Consider the following 25052-nt stretch of genomic DNA (forward strand, 5'->3'; position numbering starts at 1 on the left):
GCTATTGTTATGAAAGGATTTTATGCACGTTAAACTTTTTACTCTGATTTTTATTTATTCAAAATTTTGTTGGCAAACAAATATTTTCAAATGCTCGTTTTGTATAACGCTTTTACAGTAGTGAAGAATGATATTTTTTTTATGCCATGGAAATATTTTATACTTGGATTATTTTCAAGAGTTTAGTGAATTATTTTATTTAAATTCAGAAGGCGAGGGTTTACTATTTAAATAAGAAAATTTTTAATTTTTCGCAAATTTTAAAGTAGTATTAGTTATTTTATTACGGGATGTTACACTGAATGTAACCTTATCCAAGGTTTTATTAGCTTTTACAATTTTCATTGGTCTTTAGATGTCCATTCTTCTCTGGGCTTTTCAATACGATGGGGTGCACCATCAGTTATGGCCATAGCAGTATTAGCTTTTACTATTTCGTTTGGTCCGTTAGTTATGACGTATCACATATCATCGTCTTGTGCAGCTAGATGAGCCTGCATCCTAATCTTCCAGTCTTCAAACTCTTCTCTTGAAAACATTAGAATTTTACTGAAAGAAGACATGATAATTAGATTTGTAGATAGGAAATATTCAGAAACAAGATTTAACTGCTCTGATACCTCTTGTTAGGATCGGTTGGGTATGAAAAAGTGTTTAGAAGGGAGAGTTGAATAAACACTTGACAATTTTCACAACTTCTTCGATAAATGAATCAGTTTAGTAATAAAGTGAATTCACGAATCTTGTTGTCAATGTCAATCAGTTAACTTAATAAAAGTGAGGAAATAACTGAAAGACGGATAGAATAAAACTGATAAGAAAGAACACACGATTTTGTGAATGTTCGGAGATTTCAAATACTCCTACGTCACCCCTTCTATCTCGAAGATAGAATATTCACTAAAAGACTTTGATCATACAATGATTTGTACAAACCCACTTCAGTTTGGACTTAACACTGCCAAGACTGAAACTGTAGCGCCCAAATTCTGTACACGTATAACCCATTCATTTATTTAATTGTTAGATCATTTGGTTAATTGATTTTTTTTTACCATGTCTGATTTATTTAAATGCATTATTTTAAATTACTTATGTTATATGATGCACGTTAAAATATTTTTCAAGTTTCATGTTTCAGGCGATTACTCGAGACGGGAACGAGGAAAAGACCGGTGACGATCTTGGCAAATTAAAATGCGGTATTTTTATTTTTAGTTAAGGATGGGGCGATTTAATGATTTATTGAGTTTTAGTGTTCTTTTAAGCTTAAATCATTTAGTTAGTAATTTTAAGAGTTTAAGACTTTTAAAATTTTGCATTTTTGGGTGTTATTTGAATTAAGGAGTTTATTTAAAATTTAGTGTGTATTTTACTTTAATTAGGGGAGACTTAATATTCTTTTTAGATTGGCTAGTTAAGTTAGTATTTTATTTGGTGACTAATTATTTAATTAAGCAATATTTTAATCCCCTAATCTAGCCAAACACACACACTACACGATTTACACACTTTTACACACGGAAACCGTAAAACACACACACACCATCACAATTCAGATTTTACTATTTTTGAGAGTGCAAAACCTAGAGTTTTCATCTAAGAAGCGGCCTCCCCTCTCCTCCAAACCTTCCAGCAACTTTTCTTTAATTTCGTTGCAAGATTTTAGCGCCACGATCATGCCGGATCAACCTCGCATCTCTCCCCGCTTCGGTATCGTCGTCACAGTATTTTTGAATATAAAAAGACACGTATATTCTGTTTCTTTCTACGTCGATCATGTCATAGTATGTGTTGCAATGTATTTTGTATGAAAATCATGTGAAATTTGTGTAGAAGTTTGAGCAATTATGTTTAGATCACTTTTGAAACCGTTTTGGATCTAAAATCACATATTTTTTGTATTTTTAAATACTGCAAATTTGTAGTCGTGATTTTGAGAAAACTTTCAACACAAAAATCGTAGAAATTTTTGATGCCTTCGATTTGATATAAAATTCAAAAATTTTGGATAAAAATTGAGTGAGTTATGGCATTTTTTGTGGGACTGCTCAAACTGCGTTTTTCAGAAAATTATGTATTGATGTGTTCTTGAAGTTTTATTGTTGCAGGCTTCGTTGGGAATCGACGGGTGATCACTGTTGCGTATAGGTATATTGTTAATTATGTTGGGATGGTTATTGACGTTTCATTTCGTGTCGTTAGGCACTTGGGAGAACGAGTAGTCGTAAAAACTATTTTTGGTGTCAAAATTTGAGGTTATGGGTTTTATTGCATTGCGTGAGGTGCGTCGTTACTTTGGGAATGTTTGGGACGTTTTGTGGAGTTGAGTTAGTGCCATGGTGTCCTAAGATGAGTCTCGAGGCGTTGTTCATTGTCTGTGTAATCGAAGTTGGAGAAAATAAGCTTCTAAGACACAGGTCCAGTTCACTCGGCGCCCGAGCGGTAATATAGGACCGCCCGAGCACCATTCCTTCTGTCTGAGGGTAGCGTCCAGTATTGTTCGGGGTTCGATGTCACGGTTTCACTTAGTTGTAGGTTCAAATAGTGAGTTCATGTCTTTTATTGTTGAGAAATGTTCAAACAGCACTTTAAGTATTGTTCGGGGTTCGATGTCACGGTTAGTATGATTAAACGAGGTCAAGTCCCGAATGAACTAGAATGTCCTAAGCTACTTATTCACTTTGTTGGTGAGCTTGAGTACCTAAGTCTAAGTTATGCAAGTTAAGTATCTTAAAATCATGTTAGTCTGTGCAGCAGCGGCCCCAAAGCGAGCTCCAACGAATCCCTCAATGCCAAGTAAGTATGTTCGACGTGCAAAGAAAATATTTTCAAGTTTTTGAGGTATGCTAATTGTCTTTTGACAAAATTATGTTTAGGATTGGAAAGCGTTAAACTATGAACGGGGACCAATCCGCCCGTTAAATTATGAACGGGTTTAGATCGAGATTGGAAAGCGTTAAATTATGAACGTGGACCAATCAGCCCATTAAATTATGAACGGGGATCTCATGTATGTGGCAGTGGATACGTCCCTGGTTTAGTCTGATCAGGAGATTATGTTATGGGTCACTTGCTTTGAAACATGCCTCTACGTAAAATGATGAAGTTATGTATGTTGTAGTATGTTCAAGTATGCAAGTCTGTTTAAGAAAAGTTTTATGTTGATGGCACGTCTATGTATGTATGTACGTATGTTCATGTTTTGTTATGCAAGTTCCAGTTTCATGTATGTACTCCTTATTTTAAAGTTGCATGTGGTTTTATTATGTAGTACTTGCTATCTTCCAATTTATACGTGTTGAGTCTTTAGACTCACTAGACTTGATCGATGCAGGTTATGAGTATGTTGAGGAGGCTAGAGGTGGGGACCAAGGAGCTGGCTTGGATTGAGTTGAAGGCTAGACCCGAGGACCGCCCAAGTTTTTAAGTTTTTATGAAATGTCGAATACTCTGATTTCACGCTACTGGATATGAAATTTCAAACAAATATTTTGTCAAACTTTATTTTGAGATGTTTTGTCCACTGTTGAGACGTACGGTTTTACGTTATCAAGTTTGAATTTTGAATACTTGTTTAAGAAATTTTTAATTTTTCCGCAAATTTTAAGTAGAAAAAGTACGGTACGTTACAGAAACTCTTAGTATCAATTCAATTTTATTAGTTCTTGACTGACGTAAATTCAAAGAACAACTGATCTTTACAAGATCGAATAATACAACAATGAGTGTTTTATGCTTAAGCTCAAAGTATATCCTGAAAGCTGTGAATGTGTATAATAAGTGTGAGCTTCTGTAAAACTGAGCTTTGAAAGAATATGTATAAATCTTTTTCTAAACTTGTAACTAAGTAACTTCGTAGTTAGATGGTATTGGCTTTTCGAATCAGGTGTTTCAGTAACCTTTCTCAGTTGATCTTCTCGGCAATTTATAGGCTTTGCTTCCAAAGGGTAACAATGAATGCATGGGAATCTTTATATCCGTTGTATAGTCACGTCAACATTCTTCTAACAATCGTACACTGTAGCTTTTCTGAAATGCGGCATTCCCACTGCTCTTGTACAAACTGTCGGTTGTTGGCTACGTCTTTTAATTGATTACCTGTAAAGCTGATAAATCAGTTGATTTCTTTAGCCGATAGGATTAACTGATTGGTGTGTAACTAATCAGTCTTAACTGATTGCTGTGTAACTGATCAGTCTTAACTAATCGTCCAGTTGACTGCACAACTTCAGTTAGCTTGATCAGTTCAGTTGCCTTTGATTCTTTACGCATTAATCTTCAGTTCGGGCAACTATCAGTTACTAATCTTCAGTTCAGTTACTTTAAGTTAACTGATTAGTTGTTCAGTCTTTCCACGCTTAATTTGTCAAACTCCGAAATTTAGTTTCCAACAATTATAATAAGTGTAGATGTTACTAGTCACCACCACTTGTACCAACATTTTATTAGTAAATTCCAAATCTACTAAATAAATTATTCCGAACTCATTGTAACCCCGATAGACGATCCGAGAGCTCCGATGTATCAATGATAAAAGTCTTGTTCATATAATGAAAATTGAAAATTTCGAAAATCAAAATTTTCACATACCATATTAGGCAGCTGCCAGTTTTAGTGAATTCCTTCACAAAACATACAGTTCCACTTTCTTGCCTTAATTTACAATTAAGCTAACTTACAATTCTTCCATCTTATAGAATCAATTTATAAACTCCTTTATAAGCTTCATTTTTTATCCCCATCAAACTATAAGTCGCCAAATTTCAACTCATTGAAATATGACTATTTCAACGGGAATACAGAATTCGATACTTTTGCGATCCTCAATGGTTCGAGGATACAGCTAGTCGTGGGTTTACATCTCCATGTGATTATATTAACATTTATTCTTATTCGGGCTTACCCTAGTTAGCCCCATTCTTTTCATCAACTCCTTGAGCAAGAATGTCAGAACTCATTTCTGATTGCACCCATCGGATCATGGTAAGAACGTCTAGTAGCATCTCCCCATGCTCCTCTGTGTATCACTGATAGTGCTTGCAAGAACCTTTAGTCATTGTTAGGGTACAGTATAATCCCTTCAACACATATATCCCGATCGAATTTGCAATCATTGGTATATCAAGAGTTACATATGAATTCGATAACGTTGCGATTTATCTTTGAGTACTAATAGTGGCATGGTATGTGCAACTAGGAAAACACCTTTCTCTGAAGCGCATTTATCTAGAAGCGCATTTATTGCTCTGGCCAGAGACTTCTCGCACTATTAACTCATTAGATCACATATGATATCTTCACGTATAGGCAAACGATGAATCCATTACTACAATACATTTTCTCCGACGTATTTTGAAACTACACCCAACTTCGCCATCCGATTACCCTCAATGGAGTCGGTAAATGGATCAAAGTGCATGCTAGTACGTATTGCCCTTACATTGTCCCGAGTCAAAGGACTAATGGTGTACAACCATAACCGTGGACAATTTCACTCGATAAGTGAGTACCACTTGGACAGTCCGAGCGAGGGTTGTTAAGTGCATCATCATATGATCATCCATCTGTGTGAATGAACATCTTCATGCCCTTGCCAATGCAACATGGCATTTACATCACATATACTAGTCTCGAGCTTGAGCGACCTTTATCCTTGTTTTAGGCTGTTGATTCGACTAGGAACGTTTTTAGAATTTACGGTACACTTCAAAATGATTTTCATGATCTTATATTCTGAGGCAGACCTCATGGATTTTATCTATGCAGCATGCAAGAGTATACAAATAAAGTATAATGCCATAATCGAATGAAATTGTAAAATATTATTAAAACATTAGAGTCAATAAAAGCTTGAGCCACGAGTTGGCCTGCCGGGAACCTACTCTAATAGGGCAGATATTCTCGAATGTTATAAAGTAATTTCAAGGAATATAAAGACAGATAATGTAGAGCTCAAAATCAGTAACACGTAAACCCATGCATTTATTAAATTGTTAAATTATTTATTTAATTTTAAAATAATTTTAACGATGCATGATTTATGATTTGCGTTATTTAAATTATTACATGTTTATTTGGTTAACATTAAAATGTTTTCTTGAGTTTTATGTTTCAGGCGAATATTCGATACGGGATCAGAAAAAGAGACCGTGACGAAGCACTGTATGAAAGAAAATGCAGATCGTCGATTCATTGGGATGAAGTCGGTGAGAGATCAGAACTTGGCCCAGAGATTGTTCAGCAAACTGCAGACGTGATGGTCAAAATCCGAGAAAAGACGAAGACCGCCCAGAGTCGCCAAAAGAGTTATGCTGACAAGAGAAGAAGGGATCTCGAATTTGCCTTAAGAGATCACATATTCGTGAAGATAGCACCTATGAAGGGTGTTATGAGGTTTGGGAAGAGAGGCAAGCTGAGTCCGAGATTCATTAGGCCATTCGAAATTCTTGACAGAGTTGGGACACTTGCTTATCGTGTAGCTCTACCGCCGAATCTTGCCGGAGTACACAATGTGTTCCACGTTTCGATGCTGAAGAATTATATGGAAAATCCTTCGCATATTTTGAGTTATGAGCCGTTGCAGATTGCTCCGGATCTGACATATGACGAAAGAACTATCTGAATTCTAGACAGACAGGAGCGGAGACTTCGTAACAAAGTGACCAAGTTGGTCAAAGTCCAGTGGTTTAATCAATCAGTGGAGGAGGCCACTTGGGAGGCCGAAGTAGAAATGAGAAGTCGCTACCCGGATTTGTTTGGTAAGATCTAATTTCAAGGAAGAAATTTATTTAACTGGGGGAGGAATTGTAGAGCCCAAAATCAATAACACGTAAACCCATGAATTTATTAAAATTTTAAATTATTTATTTAATTTTGAAATGATTTTAACGATGCATGATTTATGATTTGCATTATTTTAAATTACTATATGTTTATTTAATTCACGTTAAAACGTTTTCTTGAGTTTTATGTTTCAGGCGAATATTCGATACGAGATCGGAAAATGAGACCGGTGACGATTTAGGCGATTTATGAATAATGTGGTATTTTATTTCAAGTCAAGAAAATTGGTATTTTAAATGATTTATGAAATTTTAAGCATTTTGAAGCCTAATTTAAGATTTTAAGTTTTTCAAAAATACTAATTTGAATAGTTGGGGATTTTAAACCTTGAAAAATTGACACTTGTGCATTTTATTTAAAATTAGGGGTTCTAGTAAAGTTAGTGGTAGATTAATAGTATTGGATTAGTATTTTATTTAACCTGTTAATTGGTTATTAGCTTTTTTTATTAGTCTAATTAAACCCTTAATTAACTTCTTAATCAACAAACACACACACACACTAACACCTTACACACACACACTTTGTGTGCTCTCTTTTTGAAAGGAACTTGGGTTCTTAAGATTCGCCAGCAGCCAACCCCTTCCCCTATGATTTTTCAGCAGACTCATGTTTGAATATCAGCAAGAAAAGAGACACAAGTCGTCCCAGATCGATTCTCGCATCTCCTCACTTCGATATACATAGTTTCGTGAGTATAAAACATCAAGGCATGTATAATATTTCATTTTTCCGCATCGATCTTGTCATAGTAAATATTTTGATGCATTTTGTGTGTCAAAATCCGTATTTGTTATGTAAAGCTTGAGTGATTATGCTTGGAACGATTTTGGAACAGCTTTTAGATCTCAAAAACCGAATCTGCTGTCATTTTGAATCCTACAAATTTTTTATAGATTTTCTGGAAACCCTTTCAACATATAAAACATATTAATTTTTTATATCTTCAATTTGACAGTAAATTCATAATTTTCGGACAAGAGACGAGTGAGTTATGATCATTCTCGTGTGACTGCTCAAAGTGTGATGCTATAAAAATGTGTTCTTCATGTTTTCTTGAGGTTTATTGGTAATAGGCTTCGTTGGGAACTATCAGGCAGTCACTACTGTGTTTAGATATGTCGTGTGTTGTGATCAGATGCTTTTTGGTGTTTCGTTTCAGGTCGGTAAGGGTTTTGTTACAATAGAAGTCGTAGGAAAGCGAATGGGTAGAAGATGACTTCTTTGGGTTTGGGTCGCGAAGGGTTAGTGCCGCAGTGCTGTATTTGGAGTGCTGCACTGCCTGAGCTTCGTGCCTTGTAGTGTCGTGGCGCTAGGATGTAGCGCCGTGGCGCTTAACCAGCGCTGCACTACAGGCGCCTAGGCGCTGGTCCAGGGTTTGAGGAGTTTTAGGTTTAAGTGCCATTGCCTTGTTTGGGTATTAATATGTCGTTATGGCCAAGCTTGGTGAGGGTTAGATTAGCTGATACGAAGCTTAAATAAGAATTGTTGAATTATGGTTTAAGCAGGGTCCATGTCTTCCATTACTTGGGAAATGTTCATACTCCATATCAGGATTGTTTCAGGGTTCGATGTGATGGTTTAGTATGATGATTAAACATGGTCAAGTCCCGAGTGGTCTAGAAAGTCATAAGTTATTTAAATACTTCGGTAGTGAGTACGATTGGTACGGTTAAGTTATGGAATTTAAGTTGCATGATCATTGTGTTAGTATGTGCATCAGTAGCTCAAGCGAGATCCAATGAAGCCCTCAACGCTATGTAAGTATATTTGACGTGTAAAAAGAAAATATTTTATGTTTTTGAGCTATGCGAATTGTCTAGTGACCAATTATGTTATGGGTTTGGAAGCCGGAGAACGTGACTGGGGACCTCTCCACCTCGGTAAAGCATGACCGGGTTTTGATAAGGATTGGGAAGCAGTAAAGCATGACCAGGGACCAATCCACTCGATAAAACATGACCGAAGATCTTATGTATGTGGGAGTTGATGTTCGGTCGAAAGGCTGTGATGATCCCTGCCATCCCAGTACTATGGTTTCGTCTGATCAGGCACATTATGTTATGGGTCAATTACTTTGAAACATATCTCTACGCAAAATGATGATGATTATGCATGTTTAAGTATGTATGATGCAGCACGTTTATGAAAAAGTTTATTAAATGATGGATGTCAATGTTTTTGTAAGTATGTTCAGAGTTTAAGTATGTATGTGCTAATTTAAAATTCATGTGGTTTGATTATTTATTACTTGTTATTCTCAGTTTATACATGTTGATTATTTAGACTTAATAGACTTGATCGATGCAGGTGAGAACGAGTACGAGGAGGCGAGAGGTGGTGACCAGTGAGTTGGCTCGGACTGTGCGGAGGCCTAACCCGAGGACCGCTTAAGTTTTTAAGAATTTTATGCATGTTAAATTCATTTACTTTGATTTTAATGAAATTACTTCATGTTGTCTAAACATGTACTTTTTGCAAGCTCGTTTTGATTGTGACATTGATGACACGGAAATAGTTTGTACTCATTTATATTTCAAATATTTAGTCAAGCATTTTATTTATATTGTATTTTGAGAGATCATTACTTATTTAAGAAAAATTTTTATTTTCCGCAAATTTTAAGTAATTTTAAAGTACGGTACGTCATAGATAAAGCTTATATGATCTACAATCCGTTTGTTAAGGTCATCAACTCGGATTGTGGAAATGTTCACTCAAGTTTTGAGTTCTTATTCCAACGGGGTACCAACGTCACTGAACTACCAGAAAAACTAGAAATACCACAACTAGACTTGGCTTTCATAAGATTTACTGAAATCACACCTCAACTAAGCGATAAAGAAAACCAACATAAGTAATTATCAGTATATTATTCTTATTTTTTAGAGCTTTAAAACTAATTTGTCCTTGTGAAAATCACCTTTTGCCTTTAGATGTAATATGTGTGCTGAAAAAGGTCAAATAATTTGATTGTTTTCACCAAACCAGATGGTATCATGGGATACAAAAGAGACATTGTTCTATTGGATATATACGATGTAAGCGCAATTATATTATTTGTACGTGTATGTAAAAACCTTGTACAATCAAGCTAATTATGTTTTCAATGCCAGGCTGACATCCATTAATATTAATCTATTGGACGACCTTGCTTTGAATGAGACACAAATGATGAAGCATATCGAATCAAATAACCCAATTATAAGTTTTACTTATCTGAGGATGCAAGAATACAACAGTAAAATTCATTAAGTTCATTGTTTATTTGTTTGTTATGAACCATTCATCGTCAGTTTTTTCATCTAATATCAAACAGGAGTATATCAGTTGAAATCAACAAAACTAAATCTATTTTTCTCAACCCACTGTGCACCCAGACAGATGCTGCAAACTCATGGTATATTATGACTTCTATATATCAATTATCATGGATCTAATAACTAAATAAACATATATAGTTCGGCTATATTGGAAAAATTTTCCAGATTTGAGAAAGATTATAAACTTGTAATGTTTGACTCATCAAAAAGCCACAGATTTCTTCTCATTCTAATTTCTAAGTTTGCGCTTTCATCTCTACATTGACATTTATATATGTGTCACAAGATATTGCTCATCATTTTTGTCTCTCACCAATAATTAAGAATTTAATATTCTCATATCTTTTGACAACTCCATCTCTTTTTTTCTCAAAAATCTATTACTTGTTTTTTAAAAAATATTAATAAACAGGTTGGACGCAGAAGAGAGACGCAAGAAACTAAGTACTATTTGGATGAAGAAAATGTTCGTTGAGACATTTTGTTACAATTGACGAAGTAATTAAAAACACAAATTTAACGGAGGTTTGATTTTTTTTTTTTCTAAGCACGTCTTATTGAATTTAGTCTAATTATTCTAGTTGTAGAGAACTCGGATTGATTAATCAGTGTTAATGATCATAATTGAATAAGAATAAAAACAGAAAAAATTCAAATTATCATTGAACATGCATCTTTTGTTTGGATATAGAATGCATATTACTATTTGAAAGGAATTATCGAGGAGATTGAGAATGGTTCACTACCATACTTCGAAGCATGTGATCATTGTCTCAAAGCGGGCACAAAAATGTCCAATGGCCTTGTCTGTCAAAATTGCTTAAAATTTCAAATCGAGATTGTCACATCCTTACTCTATACTTAGCATAATTACCATAATCAAAATAGGGTTTGACTGATATAACTGTAGTATGAAGCAAATCAAACAAGGGGCATCACTTTGACGGTTTATAAAAATTTTGGCATGATGTCCCTATATTTTGTTTAAACCAAAACTCAAGCAATACCATATATACAACAACATATTCTCATATACATGCATACTTTGTATCATCATAAACATAATATGGAACTTGTTTAAACCTTAACATTACACTCATTATACTACATATGCGGAAACTATACAATAAAAAGTCCCGGTTCTTGTCGAGGTGAGGCACGTCACAAGCATCCATTGGCTAACCGACATCCTATGCATCTTCACTACCTGATCCTGTAATACATGAGCTACGTGAGTTTATAAAACTCAATAAGTTGGCACTTGTACGTAACAATATGCGTCGAAGGAACATACATATCAAGTCGTGACAACAATGAATCTTTAAACCATGTCATATTATATCATATATTCATGTTCATTTTTGTACTTGAGCCTCATTAGTTGACCTGTACTACCGTGCTTGCTTTATTATATAGCTACTACTGTGTTGGACGTCAGGGAACAACCTTTGGCAACCCCACGCCCCATGAACATATATTGGCCAATAGCTTTGGTGGACTTAAAACCACCCATGATGTCAACAAGCTCTATATCATGTAAAAATCAATCCTTTTCTTTTCATTTTCATGTTCATGTTCATGTTCATAACATAGCACCCATCATCAATATTCATGAGTTTCTTACATATTTAATACATAACAATGGAATATGGTGCTATATTTTCATCAATAAGATACTAACAATGTACATATATCAATAATCAATGGGAAGTATTTGAAATCATAATATTACTCATGTATTACTTCAAGAACATGCCAACTTACAGTCCAATCTTAAGAACACTGGTTTGAGATGGTGTTTCTCGCTCCTATACTGTCAAATATACCAATAATTCAGTCACTATTGTATAAACTAGATGAAAATCATTCCTCTACATGTGGAACAACTAAAAGAGAAGAAAACTTACAACTCTATGATGTTCTTGTGATGGAGAACTAAGATCTATCTTCAAAATGATGAAGGAAAGGAAGAAAAGGGCTTTTAGAAGAAAACTTCTTGGTTTCCTCTCGAGCTTTGCTGTGAAAAGGGTTGAAAAACTGATGGAAGTGCTTAGAAAAGTCGAAACTTATCTTCTTATATATAAGGCGGCGCTCGGGCGGTCATTTTCTACCGCCCGGGCGCGGAATGCTATGTAAAAATACTAGGCTTGAAGTGAACCGGCGCTCGGGCGGTCATTTTCTACCGCTCGAGCGCCACAAGTTCTGCCTCTGTGCACTACTTTGTCAAAGATTGCTCCAGAAACGTCTCTTCCGTTCATAATCTGAAAAAGTGGTAAACATGAAAGTTGTAGCCCTATGTCTTGGCTTGAATCTCCAATTAGTTTCAGGTCATTAGGAGGTCTGAGTCAAACGTTATGCTCTTTCTCCTAACATGTGTCAGTGAGGGAATGACGGTATACACGACACATTTCGGGGCACTTTTGGCTTGTCTTCCACAATGATTTGGACAAAACCTGAAACATGAAAGTTGTTGCATTATATCTTAGCTTTCTAATGGTTATGGCCTCNTATATATAGTATTTACCTGGGAAGTATCTCTGTAATGCCCGGTTACTCGTACAAATGATTAGTAATACGTTTATGTCATTATAGATAGTTATTTAGCTCATTATGTTTTACATATTGATTGAGGTATTAATATTGAGATTGAACATGACTTTTATATTGTTCATGGTGTATTGAGAATGAAAATATGTCTAAATAGTTATAGTAAGATGTGTAGGTAGAAGTAGTATTATGAAGTTGATAGGAAATGAGATGAAATTGTGGTAGTTTTTACGAGTTTTAGCATAATGATTTGAATATTTATCCAAATTGAGTGAGGCCATAACCATTAGAAAGCTAAGATATAANTTATGAATTTTCTAAAATGGGCATTTTTCAGATATTTTAACACTTTGAACCATATTTTCAACTGGTAGACAATTTTTAGCAAAATGGAGGGCTTTTTGAGTGTTCGGACAATATTTTTGAAAACGTATCAAATCGAAATATTTTACGGGCGTATCATTGGGCCTAATGGGCTTGTTTTAATGGGATTTTGGAGCTAGACCACTACACCTTAATATTTTAAAACTAGGCCCAAATATGCACTCATTTTTATTATTTAAAAAACACCCCAAACCCTAGCCCCTCCCCACACTCATTTGGCCGCCCCCTCTTCCGACACCTAGCAGCAACTTTGCTCCAATTTTTGCAAGAAAAATTCGATATAAGCTTGGCCCGTCCCTCCGATGTTCGTCCCTCGCTCCGTTGGTTGTCGTTTTGCATACGTTTCTTCATCAAGGCACGCACTACACTCTTTTTTCTCTCATCAACCCCATCATGATATTTATATTGAATGTTTATGCATGATAATTAATGGATTTACTGTCAAGCATCGAATTTACATGATTTTTACACGAAAAACCTAGCATTCTTTGTTTTATTCCTCACGTTTTTTAAATGTTGAAGTGGCTGCTAGGTTTTGACATTAAAGGGATGATTTTCAGCAGGTTTAGAGAAGATTGAAGTGGTGAGATCATATCTGGATCGAGGATGTGTAAGGGCCGATTGTGTTTCCTTGTTTTAGGGAATAGATTGGACCGATCCGGTGTTGTGTGAAGTACAGTGGTGCAAGGGCTGTTCATGGCTGTGGATCAGGCCCTGGTGTGTCCGAGACGTGGCCTAGAGTGGCTTAAGCACAGGTGGTTGCTGGCCTAAAATATATTGAAAGAGGTATACTTTGTTAGGGCTCATTTTGTGGTGTTCGGGTGAAACTAGCTCGACAACAAGCATGGGACTAGGGACCACATCTAGGTCAACCTAGGAGGGTCCAAAGGTGGGCTAGGAAGCATTGGTTTGAGGTTGGTCCAAGCTGGTTTGGTCTAGGGTCGATAATTTGGGAGCTAGGTGTACTAGGGTTCGGTTTTCTCGTGTGCAGAAAATTCCAGCAGCTGGTCAAGGGTTTTCAAGGGTCTTAGGGATCTTAATTATGTGGTTTAGGGGCTGGTATTGTGTGGTTAAGTCATGGTTTAAATTTGGAAAAATTTCGTTGAGTTTCGGGTTGATTCGTATTAAAACCGAGATCCCGGTCAAAGTTTTAAAACGAATTATAGAAATTAATGCATGATATCGAATTTACATCTAAGAAATGGTTAAAAGTATGTTTTAATGTGTTTTGATAAGTTTGGATGGATTCGGGTCGAAATTTTAAAGTCCAGTGGTAAAATGGTCAATTAGGGTTTTAAGGAGCAAAATGGTTCGGGTCGAAATTTTAAAGTCCAGTGGTAAAATGGTCAATTAGGGTTTTCAGGGGTAAAAGAGTCATTTTGCACATGGATCGAGTTAGCAGTTCTGGAAGAGCCTTGATAAATGAAAATGCACCTTTAAAATGTATATGTTAAATATGAATATGAATTTTTATGAAAATGCTAGAAAATATGTTGCATGCTTAGTTTTAAGAAAATGTATGCATATGCATAAATTTTATAAGTGATTAATACGATGACACGTTTTGAAGGATTCATCGACTTAGAGCTGATACAAAAGTTACAACTAATGATTTAAATTCAATAAAAGAAAATGAACACGTATATGATGATATGATATGACACGATTTGATATGACTAGACATGTGTACGTTCATGTTTACGTTATTAAGGGTCATGAAACTTATTTTAATTACAGTACTTTTCACTGTTGCATGATATGTACATGTGTTTGTTATAACGGTACAGTTGTGTTGAGTATTTAGACTACCTAGGTGTGTTTGGTGCAAGTGAGAAAATTGTTGGTCAAAATTATTTAATTATTTAAAATTGAATGATTCAATTTAATTATGCTTGTGTATTTAAATTTTGGCCAAAGCATTTAAAAAAAATAAATTCTAGTATTATTTAAGTAGTAGACATTTCAATTGGTATCAGAGCGAGGGTTCTTGTAGAGGGTTGTGCCACCGCCAGCTTCAGAAGCTCAGTCGTCAAGCCTCAAGTCTGTAAGTTTACGTGTTTTAAATGCTTTGAAAGTTTTAATTGTAAGGTCCAAGAAATTAGAACTGCGTAACCTGACTACATGGAATCTTGAGTTTTGCTAAAATTTGTGTTTAATTATTTTAAAGCTTTAAAGGCATGATTATTGCATGGTTATGTATGTCATTCATGTTTTTACTTAAAATTTCTTGTATTAGGGCTTTAAGTTTCATTTCGCTCTCAAACGAGGAACGAAGGCCAGGATAATCAGGAAAAATGTTTTTATTAAATAATTATTTTTAATTATTTAATATATGGTGTATTTAAGTGTGGTTTTCGAAAATGGATCTTGTTTGGGTATTTTTACTCACCGAGCCATATTTTAACCGGTATGCAAATTTCAGCGAGTCGGAGGACTTTTTGAAAGTTCGAGCAATATTTTTGAAAACTTACCGAAAAAAATAATTTTCGGGAGTGTTTTTGAGATTGACGGGTTTATTTTATTGCTTAATGGGCTCAAAACTCTTTTTATCCCTTTAATTTTCATTAAAGGCCCATTATTGCATAAGTTTTTCTACTTAAACACTAACCTATCAATCCCTATCCCTAATCTAAACATTCGACAACCCCTCCCCTTCAGCAGCAGCATCATTTTCGTAGGGTTCTTCAATAGCCATCTAGAATTTCTTCAAGTTTTGCAAGAAAACTCCCTCCCCGTCTCTCCGGTGCTCGTCATGCGCGAAGATATCAAAGTTTTCGAGCGTTTATACGCAAAGGCACGCCACAAATATTGTTTTGCTCATCATTCATGCTACTTATTGCTGATGTGTGTGTGTTTGCATGAGAAATTATTTAATCAAGAATGTGGTAGTGTTTTTGTAAATGTTGACTTGAATTATGCACGTTTTTGGCTTGTACCTCACGGTTTTTGCTTTTGTTGTGTAAGGAGATGCCGCGTTGTGGTGTTAGGGGACTGCACATGTCAAGAGTGAAGGTAACTAGCTGCTAGAGTCATGGGTTTGTCGAGTGTGGGTGGAAACCGAACGAGCCTAGGGCATTCTCAATTGAGCCACGGTGCAGACCTTAAGGGGACTGAGACGTGGTCCAAGGTGTCACAACTACGGTTGGTCACAGCCTAGGAGTCGGTCGAGGCACATGAGTGATGATAGATCGGGTCCTTGCTTGTTTTCGGGTAACGCACGCTCGGTCGAGTGCATGGTGCTATAGGCATGGATAGCGTCGGTCCAGTATGGCATCCTCAGCCTGTTCTTAGTTCTAGTTGGTGTTGGCTCGAGGCTGGTTCAAGCTGGATTAGCCTAGGGACGAGAATTTGTAGTGTGGTTGCAACTAGGGTTCGAAAAACTTGATTCCAATCATGTCTAGCATGGTGCAGGAGAGTTTAAGGGGTTCTAAATGATTAGGATTTTGTTTTTAGTTGCTTTTAGGGTGTGATTAAGTCATGGCTTAAGTTGGGAAAAGTTTGGTTGAGTTTCGGGTTGATTAGAGTTAAAACCAGGACCCCGGTCCAAGTTTTAAAAAAAATCGTATAAGTTAAGAAACGGGCTCAAGTTTACGTCTAAGAAATGAATATAAAAATGTTTTGAGAATTTTTAAGGTGTTTGGTTGGCTTCGGGTCGAAAATTTGAGGTCGAGGGGTAAAATGGTCAATTAGTGGTAAAACTACACGTTTTTAATGTATATGCTATCATGAACATGACTTTTTATGTTAACTAGGGGTAAAATGGTCAATTAGGGGTAAAATGGTCAATTAGGAGCCGAGTCGAGTTAGCAATCTTGGCAGTGCCCTGATCACAAAACTACACGTTTTTATTGTATATGCTATCATGAACATAACTTTTTATGTTAATATGAAAGATACGTTGCATGCTTGATTTTAAGGAAAAATTTACCTATTTGCATGATTTTTATAAGTGATGAATATGATGATATGTTTTGAAGGATGTGAGTTGGTTTTGACTAATACGAATACAATGACATGTAAGGTCAAGGCTCAGTGGATAGGTAATGCTGTCTCTGATGTCCCCGCCGTCAGGTACCACGGTTATACGTAGATGGATCCATCGAATAGAGCTAATACGAAAGTAACAAGTAATGAAGTGAATTAAGTTAAAGAAAATAAACACGTATATGATGATATGTTTAGGCATGTTTTGACACGTTATGCTTTGTTATGATACGGTTACGTTCAGGATTTTAAGATCATGAAATTTATGTTGATTACAGTAATTTTCACTGATGCATGTTACGTATATGTACTCGTTATAACGTTTATGGTGTGTTGAGTATTTAGACTCATTAGGTGTGAATGATGAAGGTGAGCATATGGATGAGGAGACTGAAGGCGTCGAAGATTGAGTAGGCGGGGCTGGCTGTGCACACGCTAACCCAAGGACCTTATTTTCCTCACATCATGTTTATGAGTTAAGAAAGATCACAAATATTTTCATACTCTGTCTTTTTTTTGTATGTTGATGGATCGACAAGAATTTCGTTATATTTTTTTTACTACTATATTTTTACTAATATTGGATTTCTCTTATTTTAAAATGTGTGTTTTACAGCAGTTATTGCGTGCATACTTAACAATGTTTATTTCGAGTTTTAGCTTTCAAAAAAATAATAAAAATTTAGTAGACGTTTCAGTTGGTATTAGAACAAGGGTCTTGTATTGGGTTGTGCCACCGCCAGCTGCAGCAACTCAGTCTTCAAGCCTCAAGTCTGTAAGTTTAAATGTTTTAATGTTACCACCTGTTTGTTTACATGATACATGTTTTTCAGCAATTTACAGTAAATTTTTTGTTGTTTGCACGATATAAGGATTAAATGTTTTGAAAACTAGATTAAATTGCATGATGGGTTATGTTAAAAATTTAAACTGTATTTAGATATCATGCCTCGCAGACGCGCCCCAGCACCTATAGGCAGGATGATACTGCTGGAGGCGATAGATGCCTTCCACCACCACTGCCGCTGCTAGGAAACGTAGCTGCCCGAGTCCTTGAGGGTATTTCCAGACTGATGGGACAGGCACAACAGGCTCCGAGGCCCCAGACAGATGTCAATGAGCAGTTCCGACGACTCAACCCGAAAGAGTTTGGGGGTACTACTGATTCGTTTTCAGCAGAGGGTTGGATCCGGTCTCCAGAGCTGCACTTTCAGTATCTAAACATGAGAGATAGAGATCGGGTTAGATGCGCCGCATATATACTGAGGGACGATGCATCCCGTTGGTGGGAAGGAGTTGCGCACGGGGTAAACTTGGCTACTCTTACATGAGATCAGTTCAAGGAGGTATTCTACTGCAAATACTTTCCAGTGGAGGTCAGGGGTTGCCTGACGTGAGAGTTTATGAGTCTCCGACAGGAGGACATGCCTGTGGCAGAGTTGATCAGGAAGTTCGACATGGGCTGTCATTTTGTGCCCCTTATTGCGAGGGATGCTGCCTAGAAGCTGAGGCACTTCATGGTTGGCCTCATACCCACTTTTGCGCCGGGATGTAATGCTGATGAGACTGGCGAGTTACGATGAGGCCAACGCTTGTGCTTTTCAGGCGGAACAGACCCTCCGAGATATCAACGTCGAGATGCAGCGCATCAGGCCCAGTCTAGTTCACAGCCACCGAAGAGACAGTTCACCGGGCCACCGAGGCATAAGTGGCAACAGAAGCCCCAAGGATAGTTTCAGAGGACCAGACAGCAGAGGCAACCACAAGCACCAGGGGCTCCTAAGCCGGCAGAGAGGTGGCCATGCAAGGAGTGAAACCGCTTCCATTTCGGCAAGTGTATATGGGGAACAAAGGACCCACTACTGGCAGAGCTTATGTGATGCACGCAGAGGAGGCAGAGGCGGAGCCAGACTTTACTCTTATCACCGGTAACCTTACGTTTAAAATTTTTATTTACCTCATCGATTGCTTGGATTATTATTTTTGGTTGTGGGAATTATTTTGGAGGGTTGAGAATCTAGAATGAATTAGGTTGCATGTTCCAATAGGTGGACTTATGGGTGGAATTGTGGTAATTAAGAGCTTCAAGGGCCATAAATCTATTAACCGAAATCACAGGGACCTTACTGCAAAAATCAAAATTTGAGGGCTTTTTTCGCTTTCTCGAAAATTTTGGGTCCAAATTCGTAATTTTCATGAGGACTAAGATGCAATTTTCGCAAAATTAAAGGGCCAAATTGTAAAAAATTCCAAACTTTAAGGGTCAAATTGTAATTTCTGGAATTTTTGGGTTAAGTTTCGAATTTTTTTTAACAACTAAAATTAATCAGTGATTTTTTGAAGATTTTGAGATAATTACCGATAGAGAATCTCTTAAGTTTCAACACGATCAGATTTGATGGTATGTTTTGTGGCAGGAAGGATATATATTTCAGGTGTAGTCACGCATGCATCGCTATATTCCGGAGCTACACATTCTATCCAAGTCATTTGTTATGAGACTAGGAATCAGACCAGAGGTTATGGATTTGGGATTCAGAGTTTCGATTCCGTCCAGAGATCAAATATTTACTTTCAGATAGTATTGAGATTGGAGCTTCGGTTGCATAAAAATACGGTGCAGGCAGACCTGATTGAGCTACCGTAACCGGAGTCCAATATTATTCTTGTTATGGACTGGCTTTCTTCGAGATCGCCCAACGATCAGCCATTTATTTTTGAGGCAGCCAGACACCAGCAGATGCCGCACATCATTTCTTGCATATGTGAGATGAAGCTCGTTAGGAGAGGCTGCTATGAATTTTTTGCAATTACTGTGACAGTGACCGAGCAAGTCAGTCAAAGGCTTGAGGACGTCGAGATTTTCCGGGATTTTCCTAGAGTTTTCTTTGACGATGTTTTTAACGCCCCAGATTCGACGACTGTCATCACTGTACCAAGACGAGTCTTTCCAGCGTGCTTATGTCCTCACTCACACGCACCCTGGGGAACTTCCCAGGAGGTCACCCATCCCAAAATTGCCTCAAGTCAAGCACGCTTAACTTTGGAGTTCTTATGTGATGAGCTACCGAAAAGAAGATGCATCTTCGTAATATGAGTAGTACAAATCAAATCTTTCAAGCCCTTTTCAACTGTACAGTCCATTACATTGAACAGTCTCGGAATTCCTCTCATTCCCGTGTGGGATCGGTTCATTCATGTTCCCTCCACCTAAAAGCCTACCAGGAGCCGCTCCTTGTCCGTGCAACTGATGGCACCGGCGATCACCCCCGCCCTCTTTGGCCCCGGGCCTCACATGCCCACCAGCTTCCGCTTGGTTCGTCCATGAACCACACCGTACTAAGAGAGGTCGGCTTTGATACCAACTGTAACGCCCCAGATTCGACGACTGTCCTCACTGTACCAAGACGAGTCTTTCCAGCGTGCTTATGTCCTCACTCACACGCACCCTGGGAAACTTCCCAGGAGGTCACCCATCCTGAAATTGCCCCAAGTCAAGCACGCTTTACTTTGGAGTTCTTATGTGATGAGCTACCGAAAAGAAGATGCACCTTCGTAATATGAGTAGTACAAATCAAATCTTTGAAGCCCTTTTCAACTGTACAGTCCATTACAATGAACAATCTCGGAATTCCTCTCATTCCCGTTTGGGATCGGTTCATTCATGTTCCCTCCACCTAAAAGTCTGCTAGGAGCCGCTCATTGTCCGTGCAACTGATGGCACCGGCGATCACCCCCCGCCCTCTTCGGCCTCGGGCCTCACAATGTTTCAGGCGTTCCACGAGACAAGGAGGTTGATTTCTCTATCGAGCTGATACCAGGTACAGTGCCGATCTAAAGATCAGATTCAGGATTTTCTAGGTAAGGGTTTCATTCGCCCGAGCTTTTCTCCATGAGGAGCACCGATACTGTTAGTTAAGAAGAAGGATGGCAGCATGCGATTTTGCATTGACTATAAAGAGCTGAACCGGGTCATAGTTAAGAATATGTATCCACTGCCCAAGATCGGGGATTTATTTGACCAGCTTCAGGGAGCATCAGTATTCTCGAAGATAGATCTCTGATAAGGATACCACCAGCTGAAGGTTAGAGAGTCTGACGTGCATAAGACGGCTTTTAGGACGAATTATGGGCACTATGAGTTTATGGTGATGCCCTTAGGACTGACGAACACGCCAGCGATCTTCATAGATCTCATGAATCGCATGTTTCATCCGTATTTAGATCAGTTCGTCATAGTTTTCATAAATGACATACTGATTTATTCGAAGAGCAAGAGAGGAGCACAACCAGCATCTGAGGACCATACTACAGATTTTAGAGGACATACAGTTGCATGTCAAGTTCAGTAAGTGCGAGTTCTAGCTGGACAAAGTGGCATTCTTGGACCACATCAATATCCCGAGATGGAGTTGAGGTCCATCTCAGTAAGGTTGAGGCAGTCCGAGATTGGCTAGTGCCTAAGAGTGTGACAGAGATCCGCAGTTTCTTGGGGTTGGCTGGATACTACCGGAAGTTCATTCAAGGCTTCTCTTCTATTGTGGAGCCTATGACCGTCTTGACGAAGAAGAATGCAAAATTCATCTAGAGATCAGAGTGCCGGGAGAGTTTTGACATGCTAAAGCAGACATTGACCACAACGCCAGTTCTAGCTATGCCATTAGGGCAAGGAATTTTTTTACTTTATACAGATGCTTCGAAGTTGGGTTTGGGAGATGTTCTGATGCAGCATGACAGTGTGATAGCCTACACGTCTTCACAATTGAAGGTCCATGAGAAGAATTATCCAACTCATGACCTCGAGCTAGCAGTAGTGGTATTCGCCCTGAAGATATAAAGGCACTATCTGTATGGGGAGAAGTGTAGGACTTTCACTAATCACGAGTGCCCGAAGAACTTCTTCACACAGAAAGAGCTGAATATGAGACAGATGAGGTGGCTGGAGTTAGTGAAGGATTATGATTGCGACATTAGCTACCATCTGGGTAAGGCTAATGTGGTTGCAGATGCCCTGAATAGGAAGAATACAGTGATTGCTCAGTTGTCGGTACAGAGACCGTTGCAGGCAGAGATTCAAAGGTTAGAGCTTGCGGTTTATGCCAGGGGAGATGCCCCTAGTCTTTCTACCCTGACAATGCAGTCTACACTGAGAGACAGAATCCGAGCAAGGCAGACTTCTGACGAGCAGTTGTAGAAGTGGAGGCAGAGGGACGAGTCTAAGAGCATGAGGTTATATACAGTTGAGGATGACATAGTCAGGTATCGTGACCGACTATGTGTTCTTAGTAGTTCTATGAGAGCAGATATCATGAGTGAGGCCCACAGCACCCCATAATCCATCCATCCAGGTAGGACGAAGATGTATAAGGATCTACGGACTCTTTATTAGTTGTCTGGCATGAAGCGAGATATTTTGCATTTTGTGTCCGAGTGTTTGATGTGTCAGCAGGTCAAGGCAGATCATCAGAGACCTGTAGCGAAACTGAGACCACTTCCTATTCCCGAGTGAAAATGGGAGAACGTTACCATGGATTTCGTGACAGGGCTTCCGATGACGATTGGTGGATATAATGACATTTGGGTGATAGTTGATCGGCTCACTAAATCGTCACACTTTCTATCGATCAGGAAGACTTTCACCATGATTCAGTACGTAGAGCTGTATATCAGAGAGATAGTCAGACTGCATGGGATTCCAGTGTCCATCGTGTCAAACAGGGATCCGAGGTTCACATCTGCATTCTGGAAGAGTCTGATTCAGACATTGGGAACTGAGCTGCTATTCAATACTTCCTTCCATCCTCATACTGATGAACAGTTTGAGAGGGTGATTCAGATTTTGGAAGACATACTTAAAGCTTGCATGATCGACTTCCAAGTCAGCTGGGAGCCGAAGTTACCTCTTGTGGAGTTCACTTACAACAGTAGCTACCAGGCATCTATCGGTATGGCTCCATACGAGTCACTTTACGGGAGAAAGTGTAGGTCGCCAGTGTAATGGCACGAGGTAGGAGATAGGGCAAAGTTGGAGCGGATATTGTTAGCCAGATTGCAAAGTTAGTGGTCAAGATCCGAGATATAGGATGACGACCGCTCAGAGCCGACATAAGAGTTATGCTGATCATAGGCGCGGGGATCTTGAGTTTGTAGTAGGGGATCATGTATTTTTGAAAGTCACACCAATGAAGGGTGTGATGAGATTTAGAAAAAAGTGCAAGCTCAGCCCTATATTCATAGAATCGTTTGAGATCCTAGAGAGAGTTGGGACTCTCGCATACAGAGTTGCATTACCGCCGAATATGGTGGGAGTTCATAATGTGTTTCACGTCTCAATGCTGCGGAAGTACATGTCGAACCCTTTGCATTAACAAAATTTTGAGCGACTGCAGTTGACGCTGAACCTGTCTTTCAAAGAAAGACCCAGTTAGATATTGGATAGGCAGGAGATGAGGCTCTGGAACAATGTGATCCAGATGGTCAAGGTCAAGTGGTTGAATAATTCCGAGGAGGAGGCTACTTGGGAGACTGAGACCGAGATGAGGAGTCGCAACCCAGAGTTATTCGATACGTTTTAATTTCAAGGACGAAATCCTGTTTAAGGGGGGAGAATTGAAAGGTCTAGGAAATTCGAACTGCATAACCTGACTGCATGTAATCTAGGGTTTTACTAAAATATGTTTTAATTATATTAAAGTTTTAAAGGCATGATTATTGCATGGTTATGTATGTCATTTCATGTTTTATTTAAAGTTTCTTGCATTATGGTTTTAAATTGTATTTCGCGCTCGAACGAGGAACGAAGACCGGGGATAATCAAGAAAAATATTTTTATTAAATAACTATTTTTAATTATTTAACATATATTGTATTTAAGTGTGGTTTTTGAAAATAGGCCTTGGTTGGGTATTTTTACTCACCGGGGCCATATTTTAACCGGTATGTAAATTTCAGCGAGTCGGAGGACTTTTTGAGGGTTCGGGCAATATTTTCAACAACGTACCAAAAAAAAAAAATTTTTTCGGAGTGTTTTTGGGCTTGATGGGTTTATTTTATTGCTTAATGGGCCCAAAATCCTTTTTATCCATTTAATTTTCATTAAAGGCCCATTAGTGCATAAGTTTTTCTACTTAAACACTACTATATCAAACCATAACCATAATCTAAACATTCGGCCGCCATCCCCTTCAGTAGCAGCATCATTTTCATTGGGTTCTTCAACAGCGATCTCGAATTTCTTCAAGGTTTACAAGAAAACTCCCTTCCTGCCTCTCCGGTGCTCGTCTTGCGAGAAGATATCAAAGTTTTCGAGCGTTTAAATGCAAAGGCACGCCATAAATCTTGTTTTGATCATCATTCACGCTACTTATTGCTGATGTGTGTGTGTTTTCATGAGAAATTATTTAATCAAGCATGTGGTATCGTTTTTGTAAAGCTTGACATGAAATCTGCACGTTTTTGGCTTATACCTTATGGTTTTTACTTTTGTTATGTAAGGGGCTGTCAAGTTGTGGTGTTAGGGGTCTGGAAAAGTTGAGAGTGAAGGCAAATAGGTGTTGGAGTCATGGTTTGTCGAGTGTAGATGGAAATAGAACGAGCCTAGGGTATTCTCATGTTGTATTGGGCTAGATCGGGCTTGGAAGAGGGCTCATTGTTGGGAGGAGGGCTCATTGTTAGAGTAGGTGCACGTCAAGCCAAGTGTTGGCCGAGTGTTCACAATGAAACTCCATGTATAAACAGTCTTCATTTTAATAATATTTGAAATTCTTGTTTTTGCACTTCTTTATCTGTATACCCATGCTAGTTGCATAGATAAAGTTCTTGAATATACAAATAGTAGAAAGAATATGAGATGCTCATATGATGAGTATCATGAAACTCATATTTGGAATATTGTGTATTCTAAACAGTTCCTAGTCGATTCATCCGCCGTTAAGAAGGATATAGGCCGCTCGAGTTCAAGACTAGTAT

Source organism: Primulina huaijiensis, chromosome 5 (genome assembly GCF_012295235.1).
Source record: "Primulina huaijiensis isolate GDHJ02 chromosome 5, ASM1229523v2, whole genome shotgun sequence".
NCBI lineage: Eukaryota > Viridiplantae > Streptophyta > Magnoliopsida > Lamiales > Gesneriaceae > Primulina > Primulina huaijiensis.